Below are 13,027 nucleotides of genomic sequence, written 5' to 3'. Positions count from 1 at the left end.
CAGTTTGTATGATTAAAGGAAGCTTTTATTCCTAGAAATACTTGTACTGCTTCAGGATGTTAGCTATATGAGTCAGAATGCTCAGTTGGCAGCTGCCATTGTATCAGAAGTGAGAGGATGTCAAAAAATGACCTGTCCTGCCAACAGGCTTTCCAGTAACTACCGGCATTTCATATGCCATCTCATGATCCCTTATTAAAGGTACATTAGAGCATCAACTTCAGTTAACCACATTCCTGACAGGCAATAGTACTATGATGGATGGATTCCAGTCCTTCAGATGTGAATTTTATACTTGATGTAAAGAATTTCTCTTTTACTATCCTCTTCCAAATAGATGCTTACTGTTAGGAAGGGAACTCCAGGAGAAACTCTTTGAGGAACATGTTCAGAGAGGCCCTTTCTGCATGTTTAAGGCACCCAACACTGCGGTGTCTAGATGCCTCATACAGAATTAAGATTTATGAAACCATTTGCCCAAAGGACCTGACTCACCTCTGCTCCTAGATCCAACTACTCCTACTCATTTGCCTTAAAGATTTTGTTTGCTTTTCAGTATTTCTTTGTGGTTCTCAGCACTGAATGGTGCCCCTGCTTGAAGGATTAAAAATGGCCCTTGCTAAAACTGCTCCATATTGGCCAATTGTGCAAATTGCTGCTTTTTCTGTTTTTTTATTCAAAGCCCATCATTTCCTTTGTGCCCCTAGCAAAGATCATTTGTGTGTGCAGTACCCAATGCACATATACAAATTGAAGAGTGAAGCCTATCAAAGAAGATGTGCAATGGGTGGGGGTTGTCAGGGAACTGGGTTCAACTCCCTCATTATTGGGGTAAGCCCTAGCTCTGATGCAACTTAAAGCTGGTGAGAGGGATCCTAAGCACTGATCAACTATGTATCCTGCCTACCTCAGACACACTCCCTCCCTCCCCCTCAACATGCCCTCTGTGGTGGGAGGGGACTGGCACAGGGTTAAGAATCAACACATCTGCAATGATAGGGGGTTCTCTTCTATCAGGGGAATTCTCTGTGGGCAGTGGCAACCAGTTTCCAGCTTCCTGTTTTGTGCAAAGTGGCTGGGAACTCCTCCCCTCTCCCACGCATCACCTCTAGGGGGCACAAATATGCTTACTCGCCCTAGGGACTAAAATGCTTTGTAACGGCTCTGCTTCCTGTCTAGAAGGGACCCTTAGCTCATCTGGTCAGACCTCCTGTATAACACAGTCCACAGAATTTCATCAAGTTTCCCCTGTGTTCAGCCAATCACTGCTTTGGCTAAAGCATAAATTTCAGAAAGGCATCCAGCCTTGATGTGAAGACTTCAAGAGATGGATAATCCACTGCTTTCTGTGGTAGTTTGTTCCAATGGTTAATCATTTAAACTGGAGGGCAGGGGAAAACTGGGATGCCACAAAACTGGAGGCCACTTCTGAAATTTGGGCATGAATGTGTACCTGAATTACCCTCTCATTTCCGGAGATGGTCCCTTCCAGGTCAAATTTGAAGCATCTCAGCTGGATAGTGTGGGTAAACATATACTGTTCTGCCCACTTTTTTACTAGATTTATGGATAAACAGAGGACTTAATCTCCAAGGCTGCCAATCGGGCATCGTTTCACTTAAAGTGTAACCTGGATCACTTAAAGAAAATATTACAAACTGTGTTACAAAGAAATCTCATTAACAATAGGAATACCTCATTAGATCTAATAATTAATTTATTAACTACTTAAGGTTCACTGATAGGTTTTTTTGTTTTGTTTTGTTTTTTTTAAGGAAAAAGGAAATTACCCAAAGGATAATTGTAATTTCTGTTGGTAACAAAATACACAGCATTAAAATGTATAAAAATGAGTAATATTAATACATTTAATTACAGTAACTGTATATTAATATTGTCTAATGTCCCCAGCTAATTGCAGTTTTGGGCATTCCTCTTGTTCTGGAGAGTTATCTGTATAGAGTATATGATCTATTTTCATCGTATTTTAAACCCTATGTTTGTTACTAACTCCGTCCCTGATATGCTTTTGGGACATGATTCAAAGCCCTCTGAAGTCAGTGGAAAGACTCTCATTGACTTCAGTGGGCTTTCGATTGGTCCATTAGGAACACAAGCAGATCCCCTGCTATACACTGTCCAAAATGAAGGTGCCAAGAGGAACTCGAAGCTCTCATCTCTCATAGTGCCTGTTGCTCTGGTATGTAGAAGGATCACATCAGCACCTCTTATCTCTTCTAGGAAACTATGAATTTTAATTAAAAATGGAATTTCACTTTGCAATAAGCAAACAAGATTAAATTAATCAAAACTCAGGTGGGGATTTGCTGGTAGTAATATTAATCCTTCTGAAACCAACCGTGGACTGTCTCTCTTCGTAAAGGCCATCCTATATAGAGTGAATGCATAGGGTTGCCAACCCTCCAGGATTGGCCTGGAGTCTCCCGGAATCGATATTGATCTCCTGGTGACTATTGAAAGCAATCCAGGAGATTTTAATAGAATATTTTAAGAAAATGACATTACGTCGTGTGTGTGGGGCGGGGGGGCGGGGGAATCTCCCAGTATAGCTTCAGTCAGAGTTGGCAACTCTATGAATGCATGAGGATTCCCTATCACTTCCTTCTTTAGGAGTACTGTTTCTCCTCTTGAAATCCTAGTCCGCTTCTCACTTCTCGGTCATTGTGAATGTCGGAGGCCCGGTGACTGACCCATCTCTGAGTCTAACATCAGTATTTTTCCATGGACTGTTACTGGGTGATTCTTATGTAAACTTTTCTGATATTTGGCACCCTAGTGCCGAACTTCCCATTGCAAAGCTCTGAAAGTTCCACAAGGCAAGGAAATGAAAGATCCAAGACCTCTCTGGATTATATCTGTGCAGCACCAAGCATATATGGCAAATCTCAAAGGCTTCTGTTAGGTTGCATATGATCTTTCTGGCCTCGTTCCTCCAACAAACTTTTGCACTCAGGTCATGTGTTCTTTGATTGCCTAAAAATCTGATAATCTCCATATGGTATTGTTGCTCTTTGTCTAGAAAAGGATACATTGATATAGTGAGCATGATACAAGGTCTATTTCAGTAATTATTCTGGCTGGGTCATTTCACACTTCTTCTCTACCTCCAACCCCATTCTATGCTGTGAAATACTAAGGCACAGACTCACTATTATTCCCATATTGTTAATTTAATGTAAGGTTGTTCAAGCACATTTCCTCATAACAAAAACACTCAAAAGCGACAAAATCAGGAGATAAGGCAACAACTGTACCCAACACAATACTAGTCTCCAAGCATTAGTCCACTATCATCGCAACACTAATACCCTCTCGAACATGCTCCATTCCAATTCAGCAACTCATACAACTTTACGATAATCAGATCAACTATGTATATATCTTTATACAGGTGGCAGTGTGGCCTGTAGGATGGAGCACTGGACTGGAACTCAGAAGATTGGGGTTCAAGTCCTGGCTGTGCCATTGACTTGCTGGTGGCATTTCAGGGGTGCCTCAATTTCCCCTTCTGTAAAATGAAGATGATGTTACTTAGCTCCTTTGTAAAGCACTTTAAGAGCTACAAAGCATTATATAAGAGCGAGGTATCCTTAAGTATATGCTATTAAACTGAACCAATGCTGATTACAAATGTGATGTGTTGTATAATGAAATAATAAATAGGTTAGTTAACGTTCTGCATTGCAGAGGTTTTCAGGCTTTTGACATGTGCACTGAGGACAAAGGTGTTGTTGAATTGAAATTGCTTGTGTTAGCTTTAGGGGCCACATCTTAATTTCAATGAATTAAATGCTAGCATGCATCCAGTTTTTAGGGTTGTATGGGACTACCTTATACAGCTGGTACTTGTGGCACTGAAAGAGTTAGCAGAGAACTAGCCAAGAGTCTGAAGAGATTCTGGAAAGGCTCTTGATTAATTTAGAGACAAACAGACTTTTTTGTCTTGAGCTCCAAAAGCTTGTAAAATGGTTTTAGCATTTTTTTCCTTATAAAATTAGACCACTTTACTCGCAAGATCATGTGCAGTGTTGACAAGAATACTATCAGATATGGTCAGGTCAGCAGTGCAGGAGGAAACTGATCTGCTGCTGCACAGTTTTAGTTTCTCTTTTGTGATAATATTACAGGTGACTAGCACCCTTCTTTTCTGGGTCTGCTGGTACCCAAAAGGAATTTAGCTCAGAACATGACCTTCTGGCTCTAAAGCAAGTAAAGCTAAATATAAAAGGAAAGTGTGTTAGACAAGAAAGAACAAGGACAATTTTTTTTGCACAGAGTTTTATCATATGCAATATTCATTCTTACCACATTATTGTGATGTCTATTTGTAAAATGCCAATCTTCCTACTGATTTAGTTTGCAGCCTAATTCTTTATTTTATAAGAAATTTAATTAGGGGGTTCCTCCCAATGCAAAACAGACATAATGCTCTTTTTTAACAGTCATGGAGAGAGGCTCAGAAAAATCCTATATTTAAGTATGATGCACACGCTTCTGAACACTGTGGAGTAACAGCAGTAATGTTAAAATAGCAGGCAAATCATTCTGGAAAGTAACACTTGACAATTTAAGATGTGCCCATCTCTCTCAGCACCACTTTTGTTTGCTCTCTTTGTAATTTCAGTTAAATTAATGAGCTCTAGTACGTCACTGAGAAGCTTGGGCGCACAAGGAATGTGGGATTAGACCCTATAAAAGAATTTGGGATGGAAAACCTGAAACTACTGAGACAGACGCTGCATGGGATGATCAAGAGATGGAAATACTTTAATTAAGGCCATCTCTGATAGAAAGCCATTTGCCTGAGATAGTGTCAGTGGTGACCTTTTCTAGTATTTATGAGTCATTATTTCACTCTTAGTTAATGTGATAAAGATGTTCTGGTTATAGGCTCTGAATATTTCCTGCAGCTCTAATAGGCAGGGCTCCCCATCTTCTTCTCTGAGCCCAAATAAACTTCTTATAAGGCAGTTAGCAGCCACTGATTGGTATATCGCATGGCATGGTTTGGAAACAAGCAGCATTGCAAAAAAGGATACAGTTTACAAAAGGGTGGTCAGAGGAAGGAAGGGCTCTGCTAATCCTCGTCTTTGTGTTGTCCATAGTGACCCACTGTTTGATTTAGTAAAGATTAGTTTATTCCCAGCAACTGCAAACTCACATTTGTTGGTGGATTAGGTGTACTGCTCTCTGATTTGTATTATCTTTCATGTTCTATAGGCTTTCACTGACAGTGCTCTGTTTAATTCATGCATGAGATTTAATGAACCTTTGCTAAAACTGCTTTAAGGCAACCTTTTTCTGTACCTCTTTACTTACCCATTAATACAGTATTTGGGAACCCTACAGCAATAATGTAGACAGCATTTTCTGTGATTTCAGCATTCACTTTGTCTAAATGCATAAGGGAAATCCAAAAATAGAAATTACAGTTCTACAGTCATAAATTTAGGTACAGCCAGCACAGACAGACCACAGCAAATCATTCTGCCTCTAAAATACTGATATCAGATTGAGCATTCATAATTAGGGCCCTATCAAATTCACAGTCCATTCTGGTCAATTTCATGGCCAGAGCGTTTTTAAATTGGTCAATTTCACAATTTCGGACCTTCTAACTGTGGGGGTCCTGACCCAAAATGGGTTCATGAGGGTTGGGGGGGAAGGTGGTCCCAAGATTGCCACCCTCATTTCTGTGCTGCCTTCAGGACTGGGCTAGAGGAGGTTGGTGGAAGTGTGTAGGTGCTGGGGTTTCCTAGCTACTAGTCCAGGCCAGTGGCAGATTAAGGCAGAGCCCCTGGCCAATTTGTGAGCCCCTGAGAAAAATGGGTGCCTCAGCCCTGGAAGAAGCCCCAGTGGCGGTAGCCCCTACCTGATCACCCCAAGCCCTGACAGGAACTGTGGGGGAAGAAACCCCAAGCCTGGGCACACTGAGCTCGGCTGCAGCCTCAGGGGCTGAAGCCCTGAGCCTGGGGCTGAAGCCCTGAGCTCCAGCTGGAGCCATGGGGGCGGAAACCTTGAGCCTGGTCTGCCCCAAGCCCCAGCTGGAGCAGCGGGAGGTGTAAGCCCCAAGAATGGGATGCCCCAGCTTCAGCCACCGGGAGCAGAAGCCTCCAGCCCCAGCAGGAGCTGCCGGGGGAGGAAGCCTCAAACTAGAAGTTGGCGGAGGGGCAGGGGCAGAAGCTGGGAACCCAGCTCCCGGGCTGGTCCAGCACAGAAGTGAGGGTGTAGCACCCTCATTTCTGCACTTCCTCTCGAGGTCAATCTGATCTGCCCACTAAGAGTGGCCGTGCAGAGAAAGTCAACTCCTGTCCCTGTCCAGCCAGACTAGCAGCTAGGAGCCCCAGGCTCCCAGCAGCACGGGGAGATCAGATTTCAAGTGGAAGAGCAGATTTCACAGTCTGTGACATGTTTTTCACGGATGTGAAATTGGTAGGGCCCTAGTGATGGTGTAGGAAGCAGAACCCAGGGAGAGTTTTACATAAGATTTTTCCATTCAAAACTTTTTTTTTATGGAGAATTGGGGTGGTTTTGATTAAACAAAACCTTTCATGGGGAGTGTCTGCTTTCCTCAAAAATTTTTGATTTTTTTTCCCATCAGAAAACTTTAAAAATGTGTGGGTTTGGGGATTTTCAGTGAAAATTTTGGGTGTGGGCAAAAAATACCCAGTTTCTGACCAGCTCTAGATTTAAGAGCTGATAGTTAGACATCATCTTCTTTTGATTTATAAAACGGATTGTGTTTGATCTGGAAATATTAAGAGAGCATGAATGAAGCCACACTTCAGATCTTTCTCTGAATTACTAAATTCTGCACTTTATGGATAAAAAAGTTATAAAGAAGCTTATTAAAATAGTAAGACAGCGAAAAGGTTTGTGATGAACCTGCACATCTGTGGGTATTTCAGGGTCGGTGTGTATGAAATATCTCTCTCTGTGTCTCTGATACATACAGTTGGTTACATTTAATGGAGCAGCATTTGTAGCTACTGTGCCTTTCCTTGCACAGCATAATTAAACTGAGGAGGAGGTTGGATTGAAACAGCCATGTTTTAAACTGTATATAAGCTGCATTACTCCTTATGCTGCCTCTTTGAGACGTTATACATATAATGATTGGTTTTATTGTAGGAGTAAGAGTCATTTCACTGTCCATAAAAATAGGAATTAATTGCAGGAGCTATAAAAATGGTAATTTGGTAACCGGGGGTGGGGGGAGGGAGAGACTATACTGAGCATACAGACTAGGAAGCAATTGCTGATCTCTGCTGTCAATCTGTAGTTGAGTTTCCTCTTAAATAATATATCACTTGGTGCTTTCTTGGATTTTATTCCAATCATTTTTACTCCCTAAAACAGCTAAATTTGAGAGAGAAATATTAGCGCAAAAAAAAATTCATATGGGCCTTTGGTGATTTTTGTAACAGAAATGATCCCTCTCCCACTAGAAGAAGTGTGCCAAATATTTGCAATGAAAAGGGAGACTACTTAAAATTTTGGTGCAAACTTAAACGGGTCCATTTCACCATAAAATTAGAAACATTCCAGCAAAACCAAATCCCTTTCTGAGCAAAGATAGTCCTGTTCCAAGCAAAGGGTGGATTTGAAACTTGAAAGTCAAAATGTGATATTTTTGTGTTTAATGCAAAAAAAAAGGGGGGGGGGGCAAAATTGATCAAATTTCACAGAAGAACTAATCTTGAGAGAGTGGAAGTGGGGGAGGGAAGAGAAATCGTGTGAAATTTCACTATGTTCAGTGGATAAAACAGTGATGGATAAAGAGCCGAAGTAGATAGTGGCCTGTTTCACCACCTTACCATCTAGAGGTGTGCTTTAAATCTTTGCACTGTGGGGGAGATGGCCTGTGTAGTATGTGTGGTCACATGAGCCCCCTCGCTTGTGTCCCTCAGTTAAGTTGTCTACTGGCCAACTGACTGAAAATTGACACGTGTTATAGACAAAACTTGCATCTACTGGTCATGGTTTCAAGGAAACCACCTTTGACCCCTTCCGTGTTCTGTTCAAGGTACGTCTCTCTAGGGGTCGGGCCCCTAGCATTCACCTCTGCCTGGGCTGGGCCCCGAATCCCTCTCTCTCCTGAGAAGGGATTCAGGCTGCAGCGCCCTGCAATCCACTGTGATGATCCCAGCAGGACTGACCTTAGAGGGACTATTTCAGAGCAGTATTTTGCTAGGATTTAACTTTCAGGCCAAACCAGACTTCTTAGACAAACTGTGAAAAACCCATTCTATCATTCAGCAGTGAGCCTGAGCAGAGCAGAAAGGCACTAAAGGCTATAATTGGCATTGTCTATGCGGAGCCTCACGTTTCCACAGATGAATACATGGCAATCCAAGGACATGAAGCATTTTTTTCCTCCATATCCAAAGCACCTACCATGAGGAAATGGGCAGCACCTGGCAAGAAAACCACACTTCATCAGTTTTACAGCCCCAATTTAGGGTATGGATCCAATTAAATTACTGCCCCCTGGGTTACTTCTCTCTGATGCATTTTCTGTCCCCATGAACCTTCTTGAACCAGCAAAACTACAAAGGAGCAAAATAAGCATTTCATGTTATTGGCTCAGAATTTCTAGAAGTTAGGTACAAAGAGTGACTGTCACTGATACTCCAAAATGAATTCACTGCTGACCCGGTATGGCATTTTTAATGTAAGGTTAAATGCAAACGTAGGTCCGTCAGTGCTTTTATGAAGCATTTGCAGAGAAGAATGGCCTTGTTCCCCATCTGTGTAAGCTTGTGGCCTGAAACGCTCGCTCTGTTCAGCATTGCGGACACCTGAGACGAGGCCACTGATCAGCTATAACAGATGGAAGCTGTAGCTACAGGAATGTACCTCCCATCCCTATTATACTGCTCCCTGCTCTCTCTTGCCTTACGCTGACTGAAACCCAGTGGGGTTGCACTGGTGTGGCAGGGAACAGCATTTGACCATTATGTGCAATGTTGGCATGTTAATATTACAATGATAACGTCAACACTTTCATATCCTTACACTTGTATTTGAAATGTATAGTCTTAACATCGCATTATTTTGTCCCCATTTAATACATACCCCATGCAAAAAAAATTACATCAAAAGAACATTAAGGGTGAGATTGAGACTTTACCTCTAGCCCTGTGTGAGGGACTGCGCTGAATTCCATCAGCCCAGGGAAGGAAGTATAACTCAGGCTATGTCTACATTGCAAAAAAGCCTTCATGGCAGTCAGACTCAGAGCCTGGCTCTACAGACTCAGGCTCACAGGGCTAATGCTATAGGGCTAAAAATAGCAATATACACCTTCCTGGTCAGGCTGGAGCCCGGAGTCTGAGATCCACCCCCCTCCACCACCAAGTAGAAACATCTACACTGCTATTTGTATTCCTGTAGTGCAAGCTTGAGTCGGCAGACCCAGGCTCCGAGACTGGCTCCCACAAGTCTTTTTTTGCAGTATAGACATACTGTCTGAAAGCCACAATTCATTCCCTATTTCCCATATTGCTGTGTAACCCACACTTGTAGGTGTGGTGCTCATTAATCTCTATGTGGTCTCGGTGCCACTAGAGGGGGACAGAGCACCACAGCCAGGAGGTGTGTGAGTTACAGCTGTGTGGAAAGTAACTGCAGCTCATTACCATGCACCAGCTTAGCTCCACTGACCACCGTGTTTAAGGGATAGCATCAAAGTTCTAACCATTCCCCGCCCACCCATTCCCTGCCCCCCTCTGGCCAGTGTAGCTTGCTCTCCTCTTCAAGCTTTGACTGTCAATCCACACAAGAATGAGAGAAGGGAAGTCTTATACCTCCTTACTCCCCTGTGAGCCTGTATATGGGTCGGTTATAACCTAGCCCTAAAGTTTTAAAATGAAGCATTCAGAAGTCAGGAAATGACTAGTGATATTATCTGTGCAGTCTTAACTCTGCCCTTTGTGCCTATGCATTGCAATACATTTTTTTTTGTTACATGATTATGTACTGGGCTATATCCTCATGTCTGGCTGAGCTATGCTTGGTGCAGGGCCAAGTGTGGAAAGGGAAAGGTTGCTCTAATCTTCAACCTGACTGGGGGCTGAACCAACCCCTGGTTTAATTTAGAGCAGCCCAAGAGCTTCCATAAATTATGCCAGGTGGAGTGGTACCAGGGCCGGCTCCAGGCACCAGCTTACCAAGCAGGTGCTTGGGGCGGCCACTTCAGAGAGGGGCGGCACGTCCAGCTGTTCGGCGGCAATTTGGCGGACGGTCCCTCATTCCTGCTCGAAGCGAAGGACCTCCCGCCGAATTGCCGCCGCAGATCGCAATTGCGATCGCGGCTTTTTTTGTTTTGTTTTGTTTGGCTGCTTGGGGCGGCCAAAACCCTGGAGCCGGCTCTGAATGGTACATAGGCAGTTTCTCGTTCAGCTGGGGTGAAGCCACATGCCTGGCCTACCCACGAACACTGCTTTCCCCAGCAGGTAGAGGGGGAGAACGAGTGATGTAGAGCTGGCTATGTTGGCTTATACCACAACTGTATTGGGGAGACTCCAGCTGCCTTGTTAGGACAACTCTCCAGAGCAGTGCAGAGTGAACAAGGCAGGGGGACAGGAACTGGCCCACTATTTTTTCTATATGATCCCAGCTCCTTCACTACACAGGATGGATGGTTTTCAGTGAATGAGGTATCTATATTGTTCTGTGTGTGATCAGTTTACCTGGTCCCAGTCCAGTGCATTACCCATACCACCATTTTTCCTCTTCAGCAGACCTTTTTTCAGTCTATAACATACAATTTAGACAGTGAATGAGATGAGAGAGTTCTCAGCCCCTGTCTAAGTCAAACCTGCCTCATTTTTTGTCCAATATACACAATAAACGAGGCAAATCTTCTGGATAAAATAACGTGATCAACTGTAATAGACGATATTGTGATCAACTGTAATACAGGATGTACAAAGGGGCAGAGTTAAGATTTCACAGACAACCAGAACTTTTGTCATTTCCTATTTTTTGACTGCTTTACTTTTCAGCTTTCAAGTTCTTGTAATATAGGTTTTTGTGCATGGAAATTGCTACTGTCTTTAAAAATAAAAATGAAGAAACAAAGAAATTCTACCATGCTTACCTATTAGTAGGGCCCTACCACATTCATGGCTATAAAAAATGCATCACAGACCATGACATCTGGTGGCCTCCCTCCTTGCCCCCCCCCCCAAATGAAACCTGGTCTTTTCTGTGCTTTTACCCTATGCTATACAGATTTCATAGGGGAGACCAGCATTTCTCAAATTGGGGATCCTGACCCAAAAGGAGGTTGCAGGGCGGAGGGAGGCGGGGGGCGGGGGGCTCAAGGTTATTGTAGCAGGTTGAGGTATTGCCACCTTTACTTCTGCGCTGCCTTCAGAGTTGGGTGGCTAAAGACCAGCGGCTGCTGGCCAGGTGCCCAGCTCTGAAGGCAGCGCTCCGCCAGCAGCAGCACAGAAGTAAGGCATTTAATGAAGTACGGGTGGCAATACCATACCATGCCATCCTTCCTTCTGCGCTGCTGCTGGCAGTGGCTCTGCCTTCAGAGCTGGGCTCCCAGCCAGCAGCTGCCGCTTTCCAGCTGCCCAGCTCTACAGATTGTGGCAGCAGCAGCCGCGCAGAAGCAAGGGTAGCAGTACCGCAAGCCCTCCAAAATAACCTTGTGACCTCCCCCACAACTCCTTTTTGGGTCAGGACCCCTACAATTACAACACCATGAAATTTCAATAGCTGAAATAATGAAATTTACAATTTTTAAAAGCCTATGACCATGAAATTGACCAAAATGGACCGTGAATTTGGTACGGCCCTAATTATTAGTTTAACTAACAGTAAAATACTGTGTACTATATACCAGATGCCATGGTGATGTGTGGTATAAAATCCTATAAAGTATAGAATAGTACCATGCAGCAAGTGCAACCAATCCGTCAGCCTCCCTTGTCTCATTTGATGCACATCTTTCTATGTCCCATGGAAGGAGGTGTGGCTTTGAGCCTTGCATCCCTTCATAAAAACTCTCAGGTATAGTGTGGGAGGAGGCAGAACTCCTTACAGATTTTCGTAACCCACATATGCTGTCATAAAACCAGGAGAGCATTTGTAAACCATTAAGGGATTGAATTAGAAAGGTCACTGTGGGCACAGAGTCGTATTTTAAAGCCTTTTAACTTTCACAAATCACTACCAGGGTTTTCTCAAACCACCAAAAACTACATCTGCAACCTAAGTATCTATCTCCTGTCCAAATTTCAAGTTTCTACTTCAAACTGTTAAGACACTTCAACTGTTTAAGAAAAATTACCAAAAAAAAAAAAAAAAAAAAATTGAAAGTAAAAATGTATTTTCTTTCCACTCTCATCAGTCTTGAAAGTGGTGGAACCGTTTTAGCTCAAACCTTCCAAAAAATTAACTCCTTGGCCAAGAGCTTGTCTCAAAAGGAAGAACACTGTAAAAGTCATAAGCCACTGAAGATGACCCTTAAATTTTAGCACTTCCTAAGGTAGCTCTTTAACTTTTAAGTATTGCTGTGTGCTTCACCCACAATTAAGGCATTAACATTAAAAATCCTGTGCATTATTAAAATATAGATACTGGGGCTGTTGATTAATCACAGTTAACTCACGCGATTAACTAAAAAAAATTAATCACGATTAATTGCACTGTTAAACAATAGAATACCAATTGAAATTTATTAAATTTTTTGGATGTTTTTCTACATTTTCAAATGTATCGATTTCAGTTACAACACAGAATACAAAGTGTACAGTGCTCACTTTATATTATTTTTGATTACCAATATTTGCACTGTAAAAATGATAAAATAAATAGTATTTTTCAATTCACCTCATACAAGTACTGTAGTGCAATCTCTTTATCATGAAAGTGCAGCTTACAAATGTAGATTTTTTTTTTGTTACATAACTGCACTTTAAAGCTTTACATTGTTTTGTTTTTGAGCCTACAAGTCCACTCATTCCTACTTCTTGTTCAGCCAATCGCT

General features: G+C 42.6%; 1 protein-coding gene across 1 annotated transcript in view; it reads left to right on the top strand.

The window, feature by feature from the left end:
- Positions 1-13,027, top strand: part of ARFGEF3 (ARFGEF family member 3) — a 112,908-nt gene that overhangs the window by 25,583 nt on the left and 74,298 nt on the right. The window lies entirely within an intron of this gene.

The sequence above is a fragment of the Terrapene carolina genome, unplaced genomic scaffold, assembly GCF_002925995.2.
Source record: "Terrapene carolina triunguis isolate 2854851 unplaced genomic scaffold, T_m_triunguis-2.0 Scaffold85, whole genome shotgun sequence".
In the NCBI taxonomy this organism is placed as follows: domain Eukaryota; kingdom Metazoa; phylum Chordata; order Testudines; family Emydidae; genus Terrapene; species Terrapene triunguis.
Note: the sequence above shows the minus strand (reverse complement) of the source record. Positions and strands in the feature narration are given on the sequence as shown.